General features: G+C 35.1%; 1 long non-coding RNA gene across 2 annotated transcripts; it reads left to right on the top strand.

Moving 5' to 3' along the window:
* Positions 1-21,449: 21,449 nt before the first annotated feature.
* On the top strand, positions 21,450-23,279 carry LOC138910647 (uncharacterized). 2 transcript variants are annotated; one of them, XR_011415786.1, is made up of 2 exons: positions 21,450-21,648; positions 22,673-23,279. It is a non-coding gene; the product is annotated as an uncharacterized lncRNA (long non-coding RNA). The 2 variants fall into 2 exon arrangements; XR_011415787.1 differs by having other exon boundaries at positions 21,450-21,652.
* Positions 23,280-24,162: the final 883 nt, after the last annotated feature.

Genomic DNA, 24,162 nt, shown 5'->3' with positions numbered 1-24,162 from the left:
TTGGTCGAATGATCGATTGATTGATTAATTTTTTGGACCAAATTTATTTGTTAATAGATGCTCTTCCCACCATGGCCAAGTGCTTGCTCCACAAACAAGCTAGTGCATGCTCCACCATGGAGGATGGAGGGTCGTTCATCTTCAAAGCTGGCTGCTATATATATGTGCAGCAGCTGTTGACGAAAGACACGAACGAAAAACGAAAAAAATACCAACAAAACTGAAAAATGCTCAACTTTGGCTATACATTGCACTCCTTCCTCTCAACATTTCCATACGATTTTCTGAGTTTCTACTCCTTTGTTCTGTATTGTTTTAACTTCAAACAAAGCAACTGTAAGTGTGATTTGCTACCGAACTTTGTGTTCGCTGAAACACTGGAGTTTGAAGTACCGCTACACCAGTGTGTGATTCGTTCTATCTTGGGAGGAAATAATCCATTACCTTGGGTACTAGGAGGGGATTAAATTCCTTAAGGAAACACTGTGAATTCAGTGGGCTCGAATTAATTACTGTTTCATTATGATAACTTATATTTTGCAGAATTATTATTTACAAATACAACAATATTGGCGGGACTAACAAGAATGACTTTGAGGCTCCGATCAGATGTGTAACTGGATATTGTGAGCTAGAGCAGGTAACTCGTTAGTTGTTGCTGCTGCTAGTTGTTGCTCCAATTGTCAACTTAGAGATGAGAATGACTGTTGCTCCTTAGTTGTTGCTGCAATTGGCAAGTGTTGCTGCTCATTCGTTAATATTTTTTTGGTCGAGCCGGAACATGAGTTAATTGTCAATGTGTACATTATGATAATTGATATTCCTTTAAAAAGACATGATTTCGTTAATGTATCAAACCGAAATCGTACCGAACCAAAATAAGAAATACCGAACCGTACCAAATGACTTTGATACTGTATTTGGTATACACAATTGATAAACTGAATACCGAAATACCAAACTGAATACCCACCCCTAGCCCCGCCCCGCCCCGCATAATTTTTTCTTTTTCATTTAGGAAATTTTATTTCTTTTTGATCTTTTGATTGGAATTTTTCATGTCAATTAAGGATTTTTTTTTCCAGAGTCTACTTAGAATTTGAGGTGGGTGCAACTGTAAATTGTTTTACTAAATTTATTTTTTGTCAAAACATAATTCATAATTCAAGTTATATTGATAAAATACATAAATCAAAACCACCGATGACCAAAATGACGAATTTAAGACACTCATAATTAATTAATATCAATTATGAGAATTGAGAGGTAACAACTACTAAAATGGTAATGTGTTGAAATTTGCAAGTGAAGAAGCAGAAGGAGGAGTGAAGAAACTGATATTAATACTTACCAAAAAAATAGCTGATACTAAGCATAAGTGTACAAATGATATTGGGATTATATGGTACAATACTAGACTGTTATAAGCATCAAAGCTCTTCTGTCACGTCAGAGTCTATTGTGTGATTGCATTATCAATATATGTTTGTAACTTGGCCAAACCCGCACAAAGACCAGCATCAACCCGCACCCGGAAGAACTCTTTTTTTAAAACAATCAATCCGCCCTGCCCTGCACCCGTATCCGCTCAAGCCCAAACTCGCACTGCCTCGCATAGGTTCAAACCCGCACCCGCACCGCCTCCATTGTCCCTATGAGTACACTTAAATACTTTTTTTTATAAATGAGAGATTTACTTTTACATGTAAGAGATTTGTCTTTTACACATAAGATATCTAAAAATATCATTTTCTTAATTTTAAAATTGTAAAGGTTCTTAATGTACAAATAGCACATACATTTTAGTGCTGACATAAGCATTTTAATTCTTTGAAATAATTGCATTTTCTTTGCTGTGCAAGTTAATGGATTCTATTTGAGTTTATCTTGATAACTAAACAAAGAGTTTATCTTTTAATGTTGGACGAATCAAATATACAGTATAGAATAGAGTAGGAACTAGTAAATATACGTATATCTAGCTTTTAAAGTCGTGTAAATGCAGTGTTCAAAGAATCACTCAGTTTTTAGGTGTTGGGAATGTTTTAGCTTTTATTAGTCTTTCTTTTGTAATTGACTAATTGTTGCTAAGTTTTTCCCTGATGTGCAGCTCCTTAATCAGGCCGTCTCAACAAGATTGGGTGCCTAAAGCCAAATTTTAAAGAAAGACTCTAAGTAAGAATATCAATAACAAATATTCAATGAAAAAGTATAAAATAAAGGTAGAATAATAAAACCGACTCAAGAATTTGATAAGTTGATATACAACAATAATATATCAAGTGAAAAACCTATAAAGTGGGGTCTGGAGAGGTAGAGTGTACGCAGACCTTATCTCTACCTCTCCCAAGGTAGAGAGGTTGTTTCCGAAAGACCATCGGCTCAAGAGAAAGCATGGCAAAAAAAAAAGGTCAGATAAGGACAACCAATCCAATGCAGTGTGAAAATAAAAGTAATGAAAGTGAATAATTCATGATAAGCGAATACATAGGGATTAGTAATATATAGGTTGAAAAAGTATGCCAAACAAGGGATTAATAATACCAAAAGTTAATGTATGTATTATTTTCTCTAATGCATCGTACCAAACGACCCCATAGTAGTATTTGTACAGACACGATAAGGCTTTAGGGGTAGGCTATCTAACGAGCCTAATTAGCTAGCATCCTTTATGAGTGTATATTAGGCCCAAAACCCGTATATTTTAACAGTTTGAAACATTAGTCAAAATGCTATAATATAGCATCCTCTTCTATTTTCTTTTAGGAGATTTGTGTTACAAAATGTAGATGCAAATAAATAAGGATAAAAGGGGCAATATGAAATAATATAGAAAAAGTGAAACTAATTTGAACAATAAAAATAAGTAAGGCATGTGGAATATTAGTTATAAATCACAAGGGAAGTAAGTTTTGCAAAAATGAAACTGGAGGGATTATCTAAACTTATCACTTTAATTAATTGGTTTTTGCACTCCCATAAAAGTTGGATTGCTTAAGTTCCATGAAAGTAGCATTTCTATTAAGGTTGGATCACTCAGTCTCAGTGTATAATTGTTGGGATTTTTTCGGTCTTTGTTTTGTTGTTGTAAAGTTCTGCCTTACTCTACAATGTTACTAATTGGTGTTTGTTATAAATCCTGCACTTACAAGTGATGGATGTCTTCATAACGGGTTTTAGATTGGTTATGCATTCATAACAGGTTTTGGATGATTATGTATTTATAACAGGTTTTGAATTGGTTTTGTAACAACAAAATATTTCTATAAACAGGTTCAATGACGAACCTATTCGATATAGTTATAATAGAAGAAATCCTCTCTTCTAATATTATAATTTTCTTCTTATGTTAAGTTCTAGTTAATTACATAATTCTTGTTATATTGCTTTTATTTTGTAACACGTTATTAACACAAATCTCTAACCAACTGAGATTTCAGTTTGGTTCTTCTTCAGCCCATGTTCTGATTAATATCATTACGAGAATTAGAAAAGAATGATAACACTACTAGAAATTCAGCAAAAACCGACCAAGGTCGATCGACCAACTTTGGTCGGTCAAAAAACCGACCAAAAAACCGACCAAAGTTGGTCGGTTTTTCAAAATATTTTTTTTTATTTTTTTTTTACGAAACCGACCAACTTTGGTCGGTTTTCTTTGGCGCAAAAATGCGGGAAACTATTTTTGAGTACCGCGAAATTTATGTTTCAAGAAACCGACCAACTTTGGTCGGTTTTTTAATTAAAATAAATAAATCTTAATATTAAAAAAATCGATCAAAATTGGTCAGTTGATTCGACGGGTCATTTAAAAAAACCGACCAACTTTGGTTGGTAATTTTACTTTTTAATAAAACCGACCAACTTTGGTCGGTTATTTTCGTGCGAAAATACAATTAAAGAGTATAAATCAAATAAAAGATAGTCTTAAAACAAAATGTACCAATGGTCTAGTGGTAGAATAGTATCCTGCCACAGTACAGACCCCGGTTCGATTTTCAGATGGTGAATCTTTTTATTACATAATTAAAATACTGACCAACTTTGGTCAGAAAAAACCGACCAACTTTGGTCGGTTTTTTTTTGCAATATTTTTTTTTTTGAATTTAATTGACCAACCAAAGTTGGTCGGTAATTTCCGACCAACTTTGGTCGGTATTCCTTTCCGACCACAAAAATATCGTCCACACGTAAATGGTCGCGTTTTGATCGGTTTTTGGCCATTACCGACCAACGTTGATCGATTTTTTTGATCAATTTTTACCGAATTTTTAGTAGTGTAATGCAACTAATAAGTATAAAATCACAGTGTTCGAATCCCAAGCCATTTCAGCATACTACTGTTGCTTTGAAATGTCAGCAACACTATATAGGTATGGTTTCAAAATTGATAGTCTGGTCATAATCTGGAGAGCAATCACTCATGTTGAGGTATGATTTAATACACCGATCGGTTTTAAGGTAAAGCTTGGATTTCATAATTTCTATATTTTCATTTTATCGCATTTCTTTTATTCTTTTTGTTGAAAGCATATCTCCTATTTTTGATAATATATTATTGGCTTTCATATCCAAACATGAGACAATGACCATCCGAGTGAAAGATATTTTAAGACATTAGGTTTCGGTCTTGATGTATGATAAAGATAAGATGTTGGGTTTAAGTCCCGATGTACCATATTGATGATGATTCTGAAAGAAGATAATATAATTACCATGGGCCGTGGCCATATGAATTGGCGTGGTCGTTATAATGAACGAAATAATAATCGTCATCATGGTAGTAATTATAAAAAGGAGAACAATAAGAGTTCTCAGTACATCCTTCAAAGGTGAAGGCAATGTTTACCATCAAATTGGCATGAAAAAGTACGTCGCAATGATTATACTCCATCCCTTGAAGAGAATGTGACTTGTGATAAACATTTAGAATGCAGACTCATTCTTGAAGGTGAATTTAGCAATATGTGTAAAGTAATGAATAAAGACATGCAATGCATGGTTAGATACATACCACAAACTCACCTCTAAGGGAGGTTTGAGAGAAAGAAAGATAATGAATATTACTGTGTGGTTACATGAATATCTCATTGGTCACGTACATTTGGTACGCCAAAAATATCTTGACATGTCTTAAAAAAGGTTATTAAAGGCAAAATTCAAGCAAGAAATAATTTTGATGACTTTGACCATGACAATTTATTATAATATGATTTTCTCCGTGAAGGAGACATTCACCATATGAATGGTGTGACAAAAGTTCTTATAGTACAAAATTAATTAAGAGCTCCGGAAGAATGAATTTGTTACTACCCGGAGAAATAAAATTATTCATGGCATTGGCATTGTAGTAAGTCTCCAAAGAAATTTTTTTGAGTTTCAAATATATTAGCCAAAGTAATTGGCATATTAAGACTATAAATAAAAAGAAAATTAAATATCTTCATATTACTATAATCATACCAGGTAAATATGAAAGGTTAACCAACTTTTCTTCTATTTGTACTATACAAGTATAAACATGATAATGGAATCGCATGCCATAAGTAAACTAGAGATTTACTGAAATAAATATTAGTTGGCATGACCGGTAGGCCTTCCCGGTTCAATAATTATGATGCAAAAATTAATTGAGAATTTACATTGGCATATATTGCAGAAGTACAAGATTTTTCAAGAATTCTCTTATGTTGCTTATTCTCATGATATACCAGTTAAGATTGGGAATTGAAATCTCTTGATTTCTAGAACGAATAAATATATATATATATATATGGGCTGAGTCACCTGCCGTGTGGATCGTTTACTATTATATGATATTAATAGATGCATCTACTCTATGGTCACATGTGCGTTTGTTATCAACTTGCAGATTGACTTTTGCAAGGTTGCTTGCTCAGATTATTAGAGCACAGTTCGAGAATGTAAATTATAATAATTTATCTTGATAATGGTGGTTTAAATCCAAGTTGGTTTAGCAAAAATTGTATGTCTCTAATTATAGCTAAACAATTGGTTATGAGAACAAAATCCTCAAAAAAGAATTTGGTATGAGATGTATTATTTAATATATATATATATATATATATATATGCCAACAAGTAATGATAAATTCTCCCCATTACAATTGGTTCAGAGTTAGGAACCAAATAAGTTCCATCTAGAAATATAAATGTTCTATATGATTTAATTTCTCCACCATAACGCATAAAGATAGGTCCCTAAAGAATGATAGGGATATGTCTTAGTGATCCAACATTAGGAGGAGGAAATGGGCAGCTGAAACAGTAATACATGAAATGAATTATTAAGAGTACATCTAGATCCTTGTACTAGAAAATACGAACTTGAAATTCAAGTGATAATTCATTTGCAAAATATTGTGAGGCACATTTGTTGACCCAAAGCTAAATATCATATTTCAGTTGTTAATGCTCCAAATAGAATAATATTTTGGCTAAATATCATATTTCAGCTGTGAAGGATAGAGTCTATGGCACGCGTGAAGCATAATAGACCAATCGTTTTCAAAAATAAAACTCCTTGAAGAAGAAGAGGAGCAAATGATCAAGATGGTCATAATAAGGAGGCAAGTGCTCTATAAGAGCAACACGACATAACACTTTATGAAACCTCATGAGAGAGGCTCAGGTACCTGAAAATTATGAGATCTCGATAAGTTATATCTTTATTGAGTGATGATGGAACCAATATAAAATGATCATCGACGATATCGTCGATATAATGTAGCGCTCAATATTATTAATATTGACGAGGATCTCTCAAATCTGTCGTGGAATATGGACAGATAAAAGATTGGCCAAAATGAAAAATACGCAATCAAGATTGGCTTCACCTCAAAAAAATGAAGTTGGATGGATAGTCCCAACACCTGAAAGTATAAAGCCTAGTGGAGGTACACATATGTTATTGTGCAAAAGTAAAATGCAAAATCAAGTCTATAGATATAAAGATAACTTTTGGCACAATATTTTTCATAAATATCCTGGCATTAGTTATATGGAGACATATTCTCTTATCAGTCTAGCAATTCATAAATAAATAAAAAAAACTTGATATGCGTCTTATGGATATTGTCATGGTCTATTTATATGGCTCACTTGACAACGAACTTTTTACGAAAATTCCGGAAGGATTCAAAGTACCTGAAAATTACAAAGATTCCTAGAAAACTTGTTCGATAAAGCTTCAGAAATTCTTATACAGATTGAAACATTCAGGGCACATATGGTATAATCGCTTTAGCGAATACCTATTGAAAGAAGGGTACAAGAATGGCCCAATTTGTCTTTGTTTCTTTATAAAAGGACATGGATCTGAATTTGTCATAATAGTTGTGTATGTTGATGACTTGAATATCATTGGAACTCCTGAGACCTTTCAAAGGCAGTAGAATATTTGAAGAAAGAATTTAAAATGAAAGATCTTGGAAATACAAAACTTTGTTTTGGCTTACAAATTGAGCATTTGAAAAATAAAATATTTGTCCATCAATCAACATAACCGAAAATATTTTGAAGCATTTTTATATGGATAAATCATATCCATTGAGTATCCTGATGGTTGTGAGATCGCTTGATATAAATAAAGATCCATTTTGTACTCATGAAAATGGTGAAGAACTTTTAAGTATTGAAGTACCATATCTTAGTACAATTGGGGCATTAATATATCTTCTAATAATTCTAGACCAGATATAACTTTCTCTGTAAGTTTGTTAGCAAGATTTAGTTCTTCCCCAATACAAAGACACTGGAATGGTATTAAGCATCTATTCAGATATCTGCGAGGGACCATTGATATGAGATTATTTTATTCAAATAAATCTAGGTCACAATTGATTGGTTATGCAGATGCAGAATATTTATCTGACCCACATAAAGGTCGATCTCAAACAGGCTATTTATTCACATGTGCATGTACTCCCATATCATGGCGTTCAACAAAACAAACTATGGTTTTTACTTCTTCAAATCATGCAGAGATAATAGCCATTCATGAAGCGAGTCGAGAATGCGTTTGATTGAGATCAATAACTCAACATATCCAGGAGATATGTTGTCTTTCATAGGGAAAGGATATCCCAATAACATTATATGAAGACAATGTTGAATGTATAGCTCAACTAAAATGGGGATATATTAAAGGAGAAAGAACAAAGAATATTTCACCAAAATTCTTTTTCATGAATGATCTTCAAAAAAATGGTGAATTAGATATTGAACAAATTCGTTCAAGTGATAATTTGGTAGATTTGTTTTCTAAGACATTGCAGACATCAACATTTGAGAAGTTAAGATACAAGATTGGAATGTGTCGCCTCCGAGATATCAAATAAGGTTTTTATCAGGGGGAGAAATACGCGTTGTACTTTATTTTTCTTAATCAAGGTTTTGTCCCATTTGGGTTTTCCTCGTAAGGTTTTTAATGAGGCAACCCTTAATGCGTATTACAAGATAAGTGTACTCTTTTTCCTTCACTAGGATTTTTTCTACTCGATTTTTCTTAGTAAGGTTTTAATGAGGTATATTATCTGTTAATGAACATCCAAGGAGGAGTGTTATAAATCATGCAAGTGGATTCATCCACTTGCAAGCGATGGATGTCTTCCATAACAGGTTTTAGATTAGTTATTGTAACGACTCGGCTAGTCATTTTGGGTATTACAACCTCGTTTTCCCATTTACTTCTCAAATTATACTTTACAGTTGTTGTGTGAATTTCCGGAGTAATTGGTTCGGGTCCAGTGAGGTTTTGGAAGGAATTGGAACACTTAGTTCCAAGGTTTAAAGTTTAAGTTAAAATAGTGACCGGATGCGGACTTATGTGTAAACGGCCTCGGATTCAAATTTTTATGATTCCAATAATTTCGTATGGTGATTTTGGACTTAGGAGCGTGCCCGAAAAAATATTTGGAGGTCCGTAGTGGAATTTGGCTTGAATTGCCGAAAATTAAATTTTTGAAAAGTTTGATCGGGGGTTTGACTTTTTGATATCGGGGTCGGAATCCGATTCCGGAAATTTAAATAGGTCTGTAATGTGAAATATGACTTATGTGCAAAATTTAAGGTCAATCGGACGTGATTTGATAGGTTTCGGCGTCAGTTGAAGAATTTGGATATTTAAAAATTTATTAGGCTTGAATCCGTGTGTAGTTCGTATTTTTGAGGTTGCTAGGTATGATTTGAGGACTCGAGTAGGTCTGTGTTATATTATGGAACTTGTTGGTATGTTCGGACGGGGACCCGAGGGTCTCGGGTGAGCATCGGATGGTTAACAGATTGATTTTTGAATTTGGAATACTGCTGGAACTGAAGCCTTCTGGTGTAATCGCACCTGCGGAAAAGTGGTCGCAAGTGCGAGCAGGGGTGCGCAGGTGCAGAAAATGCATCGCAGGTGCGGAATCGCACCTACGCGAGAAGGAGCACAGATGCGGGCAGAGGGTTGTTAGGCATTGGTCGCAGATGCGAGGCAAAATTCCGCACCTGCGTGAGCGCGGATGCGGAAGATTGCGCGCAGAAGCGAGATGGCTGGTAGCTAGGGAGTTTCGCATCTGCGATGTCTTTCCTCACAGATGCGCAAACTAGGCAGGCGAGTGGAGTTCGCAAATGCGATGTTTTGCTCGCACAAGCGGATGCGCAGGTGCGCAAATCTTGTCCGCAGATGCGGAAATCGCTGAGGCAGAACCTTACAATTTGAGGGTTCAACATTTTTACCCATTTTCGGATTTTGGAGCTCGGGTTGGGCGATTTTAGAGAGAAAATTATCCACACAACGTGGCGTAAGTGTTCTGAACTCCCTTGTGATTATATTCCATGAATTAATCATTATTTTTGGTGTAAGATTATTGAATCTTCAAGAGAAATAGAAGGAAAGTTCTATAATGTCACAGAACGAATTTTTCAAGTTTGAATACCGATTTAGAGTAGGATATGAGTTAAATTAGTATGGTTGAACTTGTAATTGGATGAGTTGTCGTATTTTGTGAGTTTCGTCAGATTTCGAGATGTGGGCCCCACGAGTGATTTTGGGGCGTAATTTCGGATTTTTTAGAAAATATTAGCGTTTTGATATGGAATTAATTCTTATAAATTGTGTGGACTGAGTCAAATTGTTGTGACTAGATTCGAGCCATTTGGAAATTGATACGCGCAGAATGGAATTTCTGGAGCATTGCTTAGCTTGCTCGACATTGGATTTGGCTTGTTCGAGGTAAGTAACTCCTTTAATCTTTAAGTTGAGGGTATGAACCCTGAATATATGTATTTCGTGAATTGCTGGGAGGTGACGCACATGCTAGGTGACGGGCGTGTGGGCGTGCACTATAGAAATTGTGACATAATTATTTATGTGAAATTTTGTAGTTAAATAATCTTGGCATTTTCCCTGCAGTTTTATGAGTTAAAGAAATTGAGCTGAAAAGCACATTAAAAATCATGTTGAGGCTATGTGCCAGTATTATTGGGACCCACAGAGGCCATATTGCTGTAAATTATTGGTTATGTTAAAAATTTATACTCAGTCATATTCATTTCGTTGCATATCATATCTCAGTCTCTGTTGTTATTTATTGATACATCATATCATCATTTTTGGGATATTCTCATGACATTGTGTGCCATGAGAGAGAGATTGATGACTGAGGGAGGCCAAGGGCCTGATTGTGAGGATATTTTTGGGATCGGGCTGCACGCCTCAGCATGCCATATTGGCTTTATATATATTATTACTATTATATGGATTGGGGTTGCCCGCCTGCAGGAGGCCTTATTGGCTTATATTATGGCACGTGAGTTGTCCGTGCTTATAGTGTTTGAGCTGTAGGAGCCCCTCATGAGTCTGTACACATACCCAATGAGCTCAGTCGACTATAAACAGGGATCGGGTTGCACACCGCAGTAGGTATTGTATAGCATTGAGTGATTGAGTATGCTAAGCACTGTGAGAGGGAATGCGAGACAATGAGATTGAGTACTCTGAGAGAGTGTGAGTACATGAGTGCAATCTCTGAGATACATTGCATTGACACGCACACATGACATATATGCATAGAGATGTGTTTTTCTCATACTGTACGGTATCACATTTTTCATGATTTCTCACACACGTTGACAGATGGGCATAGTGATGCATTTGTTTTACACTGGTTGTCTTGGAAAGAAAATGAGATATTTTATTTATTATTGAAATGATTTTGGAAAAATTAATGTTCTCAAATTATTCATATTTTTGGCAACTTCGGCAAACGATTTGGGTTTTCACTAATGTATTTGAAAGAAAGAACTATTATTTTTGAAATCATGATTTGGCTGAGCATTTTATCTCTATGTTTCTTCTGGTATTATTTGCTTTATGTTGTTTTAGACTGTTGTGGACTAGTGATTTTGGACCCGACCTTAGTAGAAGCTCGTCACTGCTTTCAACCTAAGGCTAGGTTTGTTACTTACTCAGTACATGGGGTCGGTTGTACTGATACTGCACTTTTGCACATTGCATGCAGTTATTGGCTGTCGTTGTGGCCGTGTTCGATGGTTTCCAGATTTGAAGATGTACCTGTGTTCCTATTGTAGCTGCCTCTTGTTCAACGTAGCCTTAGATTTATAAAAGCTCTATTTATGTATTATTCAAATAGGCTATGTATTTATTTCATTTTCGCTTTGTATACTTTATTCTTAGAAGCTCATGATTTGTACTACCAGTTCTTGGGGAAATGTATTGGTTTTAGATATTTTCTTTTAAATAATTGTCATTGTAAATGAATAGTTGGTAATTAGCTTACCTAACGGTTTGGGTTAGGTGCCATCACGACTAGTTAGATTTTAGGTCGTGACAAGGTGGTATCAGAGCTCTAGGTTCATAGGTTTTACAAGTCATGAGAAAGTTTCTAGTAGAGTTTTGCGGATCGGTATGATGACGTCCATACTTATTTTCGAGAGGCTACAGGGCATTTAGGATATATACTTCCCATCTTTCTTTCCTTATCGTGCGAGATTGATTCAGCTTGAGACATAACTCTTTGAATTCCTTCCACGTATTCGTATGCGTACATGAGTGCTCGGTATCAATTATGCATTGCCGGCTTGTGATTTTATGAACGAGGTTCGAGATGTGTATTATGTGTTTTGGTGATGGGCCAGTCTGGAGGACTTGAGGCCAGGTTTAGACTGCAACTTAAGCTCGGTAGCTTCAGTTGTAAATAATGCTTTTGGATTCATATGTTCGGTAATGTTCCTTATATAGGAGTGGAGGGTTTCTTTTCTTCCAGCAGGGCGTATGTGTGGAGATTTGAAATTGAATCTACCTGAGAAACTCGACTTGAGTGACAAGAGAATGATTGCGAGCTTAGAGAATGATCGAGGTATTTTATGGTTGTTGTTGCATGAGCTTGAGAAGAATTTCCATTGAACTGACTGCAACATTATGGCAGTAAGAGAGTATGGTTATTGGGAGTTATCGAATGTTTTGATTTATGGCTTTGAGCCAAGTGGGGGATTCTACTATCGGCAATTTAATTCATGGCTATGTGTCAAAATTTTGTTTTGGTCTGAGGTTTACTTGGGAATCAGTGATGACTTGCAAAGGTGGAGTTCGAGAATGACTATAGTAAGAAAATTCCTGGATATGGGTTATATTGCACTTATGAGTATATGAAAATCGTGGGATGAGTGAGTTGTTATTTGTGAATGATGTAGTGCGCACGGAGTATGAATTTGATAGGTGGTATTAAAGTAGAGTTATTTCTTTGACTGTTGTTGTGCTAATAAGGCACGTGTCTTTCAGCAAGTTTGGGCGGTGTAATTTTCATATTTGAGCAAAATGGGTGACTCTCGAGAAGGTGCTAATGGATTTAAAAACGTATAAGTGGCAATATTCTTGGGTTTTGGTGACCTACATGGTTTGGTCGAATTAGAAGAATTTAGTTCTAATAGCTTAGTTATGTGCAGATGGATTTCAAAGTGTTCATGATGATTTCTACCATGGTTTGAATCGGATACTTTTCTACCGGTATGGAGAACGTGTTGTGTATTGTGATTTTCTCCTGGAAATAAGAAAGAGAACGGTTTCAAACTAATAGAGTATGTAAATTGTTGGTGACTAAAAGTTGATAATAGGATTCTTGTGTTTTTCACATGATGGCATAATAGATGTGGTGTGTTGTGAGGGATTAGGATTTACATGTAAAGGGTGACGGTTTAGTCTTGAAGAGAAGGTAACGAATGTTGGACAGCCTGGTCAGTTTCAGATATTTCGATGGGTGTTATAACTACTTGGTAATTCCTGAGAAGGGTTCGCCTTTCTGAAGGCGTGTTGTGTTTTGACTTACGGATGTTCATCGGTATTGCAGTACTCACCTGGTTGATAGAGTGATGATATTCAAATTATTGTTATATGGAACGGAAGAATTATGAAAGAATTCCCCATGGGATTATCGTGAATGGAAGATGTGTTAGTCATTTTAGTGCTGGAGTTAGGATCAATTACGGTGATTCATGTGTTCGATGAATTTGGAGACTAGGAGTTCTCAGAAGTATATTGTTTCGGGGTTGCGACCTATTTGAGGTGACTATTTTATTTAAAGCCCAGTGGAGGCACTAGTTGTGTTAATTATTTGTGATAGCTACACACTATGAGTGCACATATATGTGAGGTTGAGCCCATATGTAGGTATCGGGGCAAGTATTCCTACTTGAAAGAATGCTTAGGCTATGATATGCCTAGAGTTGACTGTTAAGCATAAAGTTATAAATTTTCTTATGTTCGTACCTTTTTTTGAAAACTATATGGGCTACATTTGAGGTTACAAAGAGGCTAATTCCCCCGAATAAACGGGGTGGTTACTATTTCTGCGTTAAATCGCCGAATTGAAGTGTGATAGCAGACTTTGCACATGCTTACACTATGGCGTGTTATTTTTACCAGTCCAGGAGCATGAGAATATTATTTCATTATCATATATACAAGTGTACTTGTTTAATTGCTCATGTATGATATGTTGGGACTGGAGGCCTGTGACCATGCCGGGCGATTCATATTATTGGCACGTGAGTTGTCCGTGCCGTGTGTGAGAATTCTATTTCTATAATAATTTATCTGATCTATTAATTTCCTTCCTCTACAATTGTGCACATGCACCTACGGTTATCCTCTTCACGAAATTAGAGGAGTTGGTTGTAACATTGCGGTCGTAGTGGTGCTTGTTGAACTTGCAATATAGTTCTCTTCCTTGAGACATCTCCCATATTTGGGTACACAGATTGCGCAGTCGTGGCTTGAGTTATATTGATATGGCGTGTCTGTGGGATAGTGGTGTTTAATAATTTAAGGCCATTGGACCTAGAATGGGTATTATGAGGCTTGATTATGGTATATTCGGGAGGATAATATTGAAAGTCGACTTAGGAGATGACTATGGTTCTGGTTGGGGCGAGAGATCTCCATGGCTAGTTTATCTGATGAGTAGTTTTGAATTTTTGATTGTTTCTTTCATCATTGGCAGTGTACGAAGGTTTCGGAATGAGGTTCTGTTGAATGCAGGGTTTTATACTAGTACTTGGTTGGTTTTGAGTAGTTACTGTGATTTGAAATGGTGCTACGAGTATGCGAGTTGTGTAGTATGTTATGTGATTATATCTGGGATTATAGTTATAGCTCAATGCAACTTGTTCGGACTTATATGGTGTGTAAATGTAAGATTTGTGTCTTGAAAGAGGTTTTAAAGGTTGGAAATTAAACTCTAAGGTTTATGGGCTAAGGTTAAATTAATAATTTTCAGTTGCATTGTGTATTCAAGGATATGTGGGATAGGGTGACGTGGGTTCACCCCCGGGTATGTGTGTGGTAAGATGGAACAGTGATTTGATGGCTTAGAAACAACTCTTGGTACGTTCGAGGACGAACATATGTTTAAGTGGGGGAGAATGTAACGACTCGGCCAGTCGTTTTGAGTATTACAACCCCGTTTTTCCATTTACTTCTCAAATTATACTTTACAGTTATTGTGTAAATTACCGAGGTAATTGGTTCGGGTCCAGTGAGGTTTTGGAAGGAATTGGAACACTTAGTTCCAAAGTTTAAAGCTTAAGTTAAAATAGTGACCGGATGCGGACTTATGTGTAAACGACCTCAGATTTGAATTTTTATGATTTCAATAGCTCCATATCGTGATTTTGGACTTATGAGTGTGTCCAAAAAATTATTTGGAGGTCCGTAGTGAAATTTGGCTTGAATTGCCGAAAGTAAAATTTTTGGGATGTTTGACCGAGGGTTTGACTTCTTGATATCGGGGTCGGAATCCGATTCCGGAAATTTGAATAGGTCTGTAATGTGAAATGTGACTTGTGTGAAAAATATTAGGTCAATCGGATATGATTTGATGGGTTTCGGCGTCGTTTGTAGAATTTAGAAATTTGGAAATTTATTAGGCTTGAATCTGTGTGTAGTTCGTATTTTTGAGGTTGTTAGGTATGATTTGAGGACTCGAGTAGGTCCGTGTTATGTTATGGAACTTGTTGGTATATTCGGACGGGGACCCGAGGGCCTCGGGTGAGCATTGGATGGTTAACGGATTGATTTTTAAATTTGGAAGACTGCTGGAACTGAAGCCTTCTGGTGTAATCGCACCTGCGGAAAAGTGGTCGCAGGTGCGAGCTCGCAATTGTGAGCAGGGGTGCGCTGAAGCAAGGTGCGCAGGTGCAGAATCGCACTTGCGCGAGAAGGAGCGCAGATGCGGGCAGAGGGCTGTTAGGCATTGGTCTCAGGTGCGAGGGAAAATTTCGCACTTGCGTGAGCGCAGATGCGAAAGATTGCGCGCAGAAGCGAGATGGCTGAAAACTGAGGAGTTTCGCATCTGCGATGTCTTTCCCGCGTATGCGACATCGCAAATGCGATGGTTTCCTCGTTGATGCGCAAACTGGGCAGGCGAGTGGAGTCCGCAAATGTGATGTTTTTCTCACACAAGCGGATGCGCAGGTGCATAAATCTTGTCCGCAGATGCGGAAATCGCTGGGGCAGAACCATAAAATTCGAGGGTTCAACATTTTCACCCATTTTCGGATTTTGGAGCTCGGGTTGGGCGATTTTGGAGAGGAAATTTTCCACACAACTTGGGGTAAGTGTTCTGAACTCCCTTGTGATTATATTCCATGACTTAATCTTCATTTTTGATGTAAGATTATTGAATCTTCAAGAGAAATAGAAAGAAATTTCTATAATGTCACAAAATAAATTTTTCAAGTTTGAATACCGATTTGGAGTAGGATATGAGTTAAATTAGTATGGTTGAACTTGTAATTAGATGGGTTATCGTATTTTGTGAGTTTCGTCGGATTTCGAGACGTGGGCCCACGGGTGATTTTGGGGCGTAATTTTGAATTTTTTGGAAAATATTAGCGTTTTGATATGGAATTAATTCTTATAAATTGTGTGGACTGAGTCAAATTGTTGTGACTAGATTCGAGCCATTTGAAAGTTGATATGCACAGAATAGAATTTCTGGAGCATTGCTTAGCTTGCTCGACATTGGATTTGGCATGTTCGAGGTAAGTAACTCCTTTAATCTTTAAGTTGAGGGTATGAACCCTGAATATATGTATTTCGTGAATTGCTGGGAGGTGACGTACATGCTAGGTGACGGGCGTGTGGGCGTGCACTATAGAAATTGTGACATAATTATTTCTGTAGAATTTTATAGTTAAATAATCTTGGCATTTTCCATGCAGTTTTATGAGTTAAAGAAATTGAGCTGAAAAGCACATTAAAAATCATGTTGAGGCTATGTACCAGTATTATTGGGACCCACAGAGGCCATATTGCTGTGAATTATTAGTTATGTTAAAAATTTATACTCAGTCATATTCATTTCGTTGCATATCATATCCCAGTCTCTGTTGTTATTTATTGATACATCATATCATCATTTTTGGGCTATTCTCATGACATTGTGAGCCCATGAGAGAGAGGCTGGAGAGATTGATGACTGAGGGAGGCTGAGGGCCTGATTGTGATGATATTTTTGGGATCGGGCTGCACGCCGCAGCAGGTCATGTTGGCTTTATATATATTATTACTATTATATGGATCGGGACTGCCCGCCTGCAGCAAGCCTTATTGGCTTATATTATGGCATGTGAGTTTTCTGTGCTTATAGCGCTTGGGCTGTAGGAGCCCCTTATGAGTCTATACATACCCCCAGTGAGCGCAGTCGACTATAAACAGGGATCGGGTTGCACGCCGTAGCAGGTATTGTATAGCGCTGAGTGATTGAATGTACTGAGCACAGTGAGAGGGAATGCAAGACAATGAGATTGAGTACTCTGAGAGAGTGTGAGTACATGAGTGCAATCTCTGAGATACATTGCATTGACATGCACACATGACATATATGCATAGAAATATGTTTTCCTCATGCTGTACGGTATCACATTATTCATGATTTCTCACACACGTTGACAAATGGGCATAGTGATGCATTTGTTTTACACTGGTTGTCTGGGAAAGAAAATGAGATATTTTATTTATTATTGAAACGATTTTGAAAAAATTAATGTTCTCAAATTATTCATATTTTTGGCAACTTCGGCAAACGATTTGGGTTTTCACTGATGTATTTGAAAGGAAGAACTATCATTTTTGAAATCATGATTTGACTGAGCATTTTATCTCTTTGTTTCTTCTGGTATTATTTGCTTTATGTTGTTATAAACTGTTGTGGACTAATGGTTTTGGACCCGACCTTGGTAGAAGCTCGTCACTGCTTTCAACCTAAGGCTAGGTTTGTTACTTACTCAGTACATATAGTCGGTGGTACTGATACTGCACTTCTGCACATTGCGTGCAGATATTGGCTGTTGTTGTGGCTGTGTTCGATAGTTTCCAGATTTGAAGATGTACCTGCGTTCCTATTGTAGCTGCCTCTTGTTCAACGTAGCCTTAGATTTATAAAAGCTCTATTTATGTATTATTCAAATAGACTATGTATTTATTTCATTTCCGATTTATATACTCTATTCTTAGAAATTCATGATTTGTACTACCAGTTCTTGGGGAAATGTATTGGTTTTAGATATTTTCTTTTAAATAATTATCGTTGTAATTGAATAGTTTGTAATTGGCTTACCTAACGAGTTTGGTTAAGTGCCATCACGACTAGTTGGATTGGGTCGTGACAGTTAAGTATTCATAATAGGTTTTAGATTGGTTATATATTTATAACATATTTTGGATTGATTGTGTATTCATAAAAGGTTTTGGGTTGGTTTTGTAATAACGGGATATTTCTATAAATAGGCTCACTGATGAACCTATTCGATATAGTTGAAATAGAAGAAATTCTCTCTTTTAATATTATTATTCTCTTCTAATGTTAAGTTATAATTAATTACATAATTTTTGCTATATTATTTTTATTTTATAACAGTATTTTTTTCTTTCCTTTTTTGGGCGACTCAAAGTCTCGAAGTCAAAGTCGAGCTCGTTTGTATTAAACAACAGACTCTTTCAATATTCTTTCTTTCGTTTCATAAGGATGAAATATATAAAATATTGAAGTTAATTATTGGATCCCTCTCACAAAATATTATTACATATAAACACGAATGAGAAAGTTGTGATGATAAATCCAGTAATTACACCTAAGGCTGTCCAACGGGACGGACCTCCCGTCCAGTCTCATCTCGTGTCTCGTCTTGTCTCACTTAATTTTAAACGGGATAGGTCCATGTTAAACGGGATACGGGATGGGACGGGATGACCATTTCGTCCCGTTTGTCTCGTCCCGTCGCGTCCCGCATCCTATTTTGTTTTTGTGCATCATATATAAAAAAAACTTATAATCCTGCTTTTCAAGGTTTTCCTAAGACCACCGTTAGAAATGATATTTTTAAATTTCAAACCGAATATATTCAGTATATTCGTTGTGTATTTTTTCACTTAAATTATAAAGTGTCTATCACATCTGATATAGGTCGTAGTCCTAATCGTTATGATTATTTAACTGTTACATGTCATTGAGTTGATCATCGCTGGAACATGCAAAAACATATTATTGGTTATAAATTTGTTGATTCAAAACATACTGGAACATATATTGCAGCTACTGTTCTATAAATTGTTGATTTTTATGGATTCATTGATAAAGTTTTAACTATCATCTTAGATAATGCTTCTGCAAAGTGATAACACAACTGCAACAACTAGCTTAATGAAATGATTGCAAAATTAATCCAACTTATGCACCGACCATTAATGAAATAATTACAAAATTTAAAAAGTATTTTTTCCTATTCCCCAACTTTATTTAATTTCTACTTTACTTAACCCATCTTTAAAGTTAAGAGGTGCAAATGGACTTGTTCGTAAAATTTATGAAAATTTAGCAATTCAAGAAAATGAACAACCGTCTCTCGAAGACTGCCAAGCTAACATATATTCTTATGTTAGATCAATGTTTGATAAATATAAATCTATGGAAACAACAGGTGGTGAAACTAGGGAAGAAGAAGAATATAATGAGATACTTAGCACTGGGAGCGATGACGGCATGGAACTCATGAAACATCAATCAACGTTGTCAATTCCAGAACAATGTCCGAAAAAAATTATAGATAAGTTACAACGAAGTTATATAAGAGCTTACAAATATTAGTATGATAATTTGTAATTGTCTACTAAGAGGCCTAGTTCAAACAGAACTCTTCCTAGAAGGTGGCTGCGTAGATTAGGTGCTCTTCAAAAGAATTATATTTGTACGTGAGATTTGAAAGTTCTGTTAATAAAATAAAAGGTTCTAAGAGTTGAATTTGCTTTATGAATTGTCTTACACTCTTACTTAGTTATTTAATTACTTGAAATTATATTAAATAAATTTTTAACTCTATTATAAATTTATAATTACTAGAATATTTCATTACAAGTCTTTTGTTTTAATATTTTATAATTCTTTACTTAGTTTCCTAATTTTTATTTAATTTTTAAGTTTATTAAATAAGTCAAAAAACTAATTGTTGCAAACTTTAAAAACTTAGTCATTGTCAAAAGAATAGTTGTTGCCAAACTCAATGCTTAAATAAATTTTTTTTTTAAAACGCCACTTAAGGCCCGCGAACCCGTTCCGTTTGTTAGTGGGACAAGATTGGCCTACTGTCCGTCCCGTCCCGTCCCTTCCCATTTGTTAGCAGGGCGGGATGGGCCTACCGTTTAGTCCCGTCCCGTCTCATCCCGTTAATTTTGTCCCATCCCATTGGACAGCCATAGTTACACCTTTGGAAAAGAGGCATCTATAATGTTTTAACTAAAATAATGGAGGTTCAACTGTGTATTTCTTTTTACTTCTTTTTTAGAAGTAAAGATTATTTATTTTAAATGTGTATTTCTTCTTTTTTGGGTCAAATTTTATAAAAACAATTGGTTGAAGCTCCATTATTATTAGCCAAATAATAAAATGTAGCCTAAAAATGAATTTCCAGCCAAGGTTTTTATAAATTTGGCCTTAAAAAGATGATAAAAATTAATGACTAAAAAAGAAAAAAAATATTTTATTTTAAAAAATTGTCATTTGGACAAAGAAATCCATGTCGCAGCAAGTGTCTGTCACTTTCTTTGGATGAGATCGTCTGGGGATAATTACGACTACTAATAGTTTGGGTGCATTTCCAATAAAATATGCAAAATTTAGGGGAAAATTAGGTATACTGCCTTTAAATTATCCCGTTAAATTAGGGGTGGACGTTCGGACAGTTCGGATTGGATCTAAAAATTTTGGTTTGGATATTTAATTTTCGGATTGAAGAAACGACAATCCAAATAAGTTCGGATTGGATCATATTTTTTAAGTTCGGTTTCGGATTAATAAGTTTGAATATTGTGGATTTTCGGTTTCGAAGTTATAAGTTGAGATGTCTCTTCTTTTCAAAAAAAATAAATATTCAAATGAAGTATTCATGTTAAATTGTCTAAAAAGTTTCTCATTCTCACAGTAATCATCCAAATAAAGTATTCAAGTAATAAAATCATTATCAACAAAATGCAACAGAGATATTAATACGGCCGATAAGAAGTAGCAACAGTAAAATCATTTCCAAATAGAAAATATATTCTAACAGTAACTTAGCAATTAATATTGAATATATGAGATAGTATCTAATGGGTAGGGTATTGGACTTATTACCATTGACATATGAATAATGGACTAAATATAAAGTATAAAAATTTCGGATTTTCGGATATCCAAAAATTTCGAAGTACCAAATCCAACATCCAATCCGAAATCTAAAAAATTTAAAAATTAAATCCAAATTCAATCCGTAATCCAAAAATCCAAACCAAAAAATTCCAATTTCGTTATGAATTTGGGGTTTGCCCAAACTATATCCACCCCTAACTTTAAATAGTTGTTTTTGTGCATTTCCATAAAAGTTGGACTACTTAAGTTCCATAAAAGTTGCACTTCCATTAAGTTGTTGAGAATTTTTTGGTCTTCCTTTGGTAATTGTAGCAAAGTTTTGCCCTACTCTGATAAAACAAAATGGTTCTCTTTCCTCGATTTTGGGCGACTCAAATTCAAAGTCAAGCTTATTATTGTTATTGTATTGTTCAAGATGCTCTCTATCGGTCTCATAAGAGTGACATCTTGTAGGTATTGAAGTTACGGGATTCCTTTCACCCATTAATTTTTCTTAAAAGAAACACTGAGAAAGAGATGATGAATACAAAACAAAAACAAAAAAACTACACCTATAGGAAAGAGACACCTAAAAAGGGACGTTATTCATTTGTCAGAAATTAGAGTTAAATTACATCTCAATATATATATATATATATATATATATATATATATATATATATATATATATATATATATATATATATATAAAGAGCTTTTACATCTAGTTGGAGAATCCATCAAACTAACTTTTCTTTTTTCCTTTCATCTTCTTAATTTTATTTAAGAACATTTTTATTTGTTTCGAAGATAATTTTGTTGGAATTAAAAAACCATGTGTACTTGTCTTTTGTCATCATTACATGCGAGAATTGTCAACTCCACCGAAGGTAAAGGTTATACTCCCTAAGGATATCTTTTTCCCAATCCCTGGTGATGAAGAAATTGTGGTATGGCATTGGAATGATGATCAAACCAATATGTCGATAACAAACAAGAACCCAACCCCATCTTGGGAATAGTCAAAATGTGTGGACGCAAGCCAGTCGAATTTGGACCTTGCAATTGTCTCATCATTGTCCCATTTCGTTGTAATAATAGGAGTATTAAATTACAATTAGTATATACGCTTTTATTGGAAGAAAATTAAGTTAGATGGCCTCGTTAGATGCTTATGTATCCTGGTTAACACCTAAATTTGAGTCCTAAGCTGAGTTAGACATGCAATTGAGCTTATTAGCTCGATAACGGCATGATATTTCGTTAGGGCGATCAACTAGGTCGAGTAGATGACTCATCATGAAGTTTCTTGTTTATAACGCATGTAAAAATTATTGTGAACTATGAGATTTACCGTTAAGATTTAGTCATATAACATTTTGCAATGCAATTTGAAGAGAAAAATATGTTGACCAACAAATGCTAGTTTTCTGCCGCATTAGTGTTTTATCATTGGGTCAATAATACTAATCTATCTTTTTGTGTTGCTCCCAGGACGGGAAGAACATAATATTTTCTTGCTTTCCTCCGGTGTGCCTTTGATCTATGGAGCTAGAGCCCTTTCACACGGATCTTGGATCACTATGACCGGCTTTCGTCTCTGTTTGGCGACTCGATTTCACAACCCAGACTTATCGATCAACTTGACGCATGAATAAAGTTAGCCGAAACACCACTTTTATAGGTCATGCCCCATATATATCTTCGGGAATATTCAGATGAACTTGCTTGAAGACTATAAGATCAATGGACCACCTTTGGTATCTCTAGAGTCTGACCAGCCACAACAATTGATCCATAGACCAACAGAGCTTGTTCACATTATTGAAATATCATCCGCGAGAGAAAATGACAACCATAAAATTAATTTTAAATTAAAAAGATTATTGGCTTATTAGTAGCACTTATACTAGAACATTAAGTAAATTAATTTTTATTTGACTTTAATAGAGCAAATTAATAATAATAATAATTGTCACACCTCCTTTTTACCCCCAAAAGATATGTATTATGAATTATTATGGGTTAAAGAGTTTTTTCAATTAAAGTGACAAATTTGAGTAGGGATTATTTTATTTACAGAATCGCCACTTGGAATTAATTTTTTGGGTGTTCCAAGTCACCATTTATTTGAATCCTTAGTCAAAGAAGGGTTTGACTCTATTATTATTAGTCTGCAAAAATAAAGTGCGGGTAAGAAATTCCGTTGACCGGGGAGAAGGTGTAAGGCATCCCCCGAGTCCCGTAGTTCTAGCACGATCGTTTTATTGACTACATTTGGCTTATATTATTTTTGGATAACCTGTGTTTTATTGGTTCTCATGTTTTACCTATGTCCGCTTTTATTGCTTGATTAGATTTATGAAAATTATCTTGAAATCATGTCACGCGTACGTGTACACAATCAATAACATATTTATTATTATTCGTAGTTGATTGGTCAAGTCACGTGAACGCGCACTCGTATTATTTTCCTAAACTATTTTGAAATTATTGTAAGACCAAGAGTTTATGGATAGAAAATTATTTGGAAGTCGAAAAATATATTAGTTATTTAAAGTATTGACAAGTCATCCACACTTAGAAATATTTATAACTTACTACTCTATCTTTGAAATTATGAGACATTTATCCATTATGGAAGAATGAGCTAATTATTAGTCTAGTGACAAAATTATTGGGTCTCACAGATTTATACTCAATCCAACCCATGTCTAATTCTTTCTTTCCTATTAAATGTGTTAACTCCTTTCTGGTTCACTTACCTCACCTCCAACGCATGGCCCATTAATATGGTACAATCGTCATTCTTAATTCTAAATAGCAAATCTCATTAAGATGAAATCCTATTCAAATAATTTATTGACAAATCGCTTGAAATATATAAAAAGAAACTACAACATGATAATGTGTATAAATAAAATAACACAAAAAATTATCACATGAACCTCTATAAGAACATCACACAAAACGATGAAATAATT

This window comes from Nicotiana tomentosiformis, chromosome 4, assembly GCF_000390325.3.
Source record: "Nicotiana tomentosiformis chromosome 4, ASM39032v3, whole genome shotgun sequence".
Classification (NCBI taxonomy): domain Eukaryota; kingdom Viridiplantae; phylum Streptophyta; class Magnoliopsida; order Solanales; family Solanaceae; genus Nicotiana; species Nicotiana tomentosiformis.
This window is presented reverse-complemented; position numbering and strand designations above follow the sequence as displayed.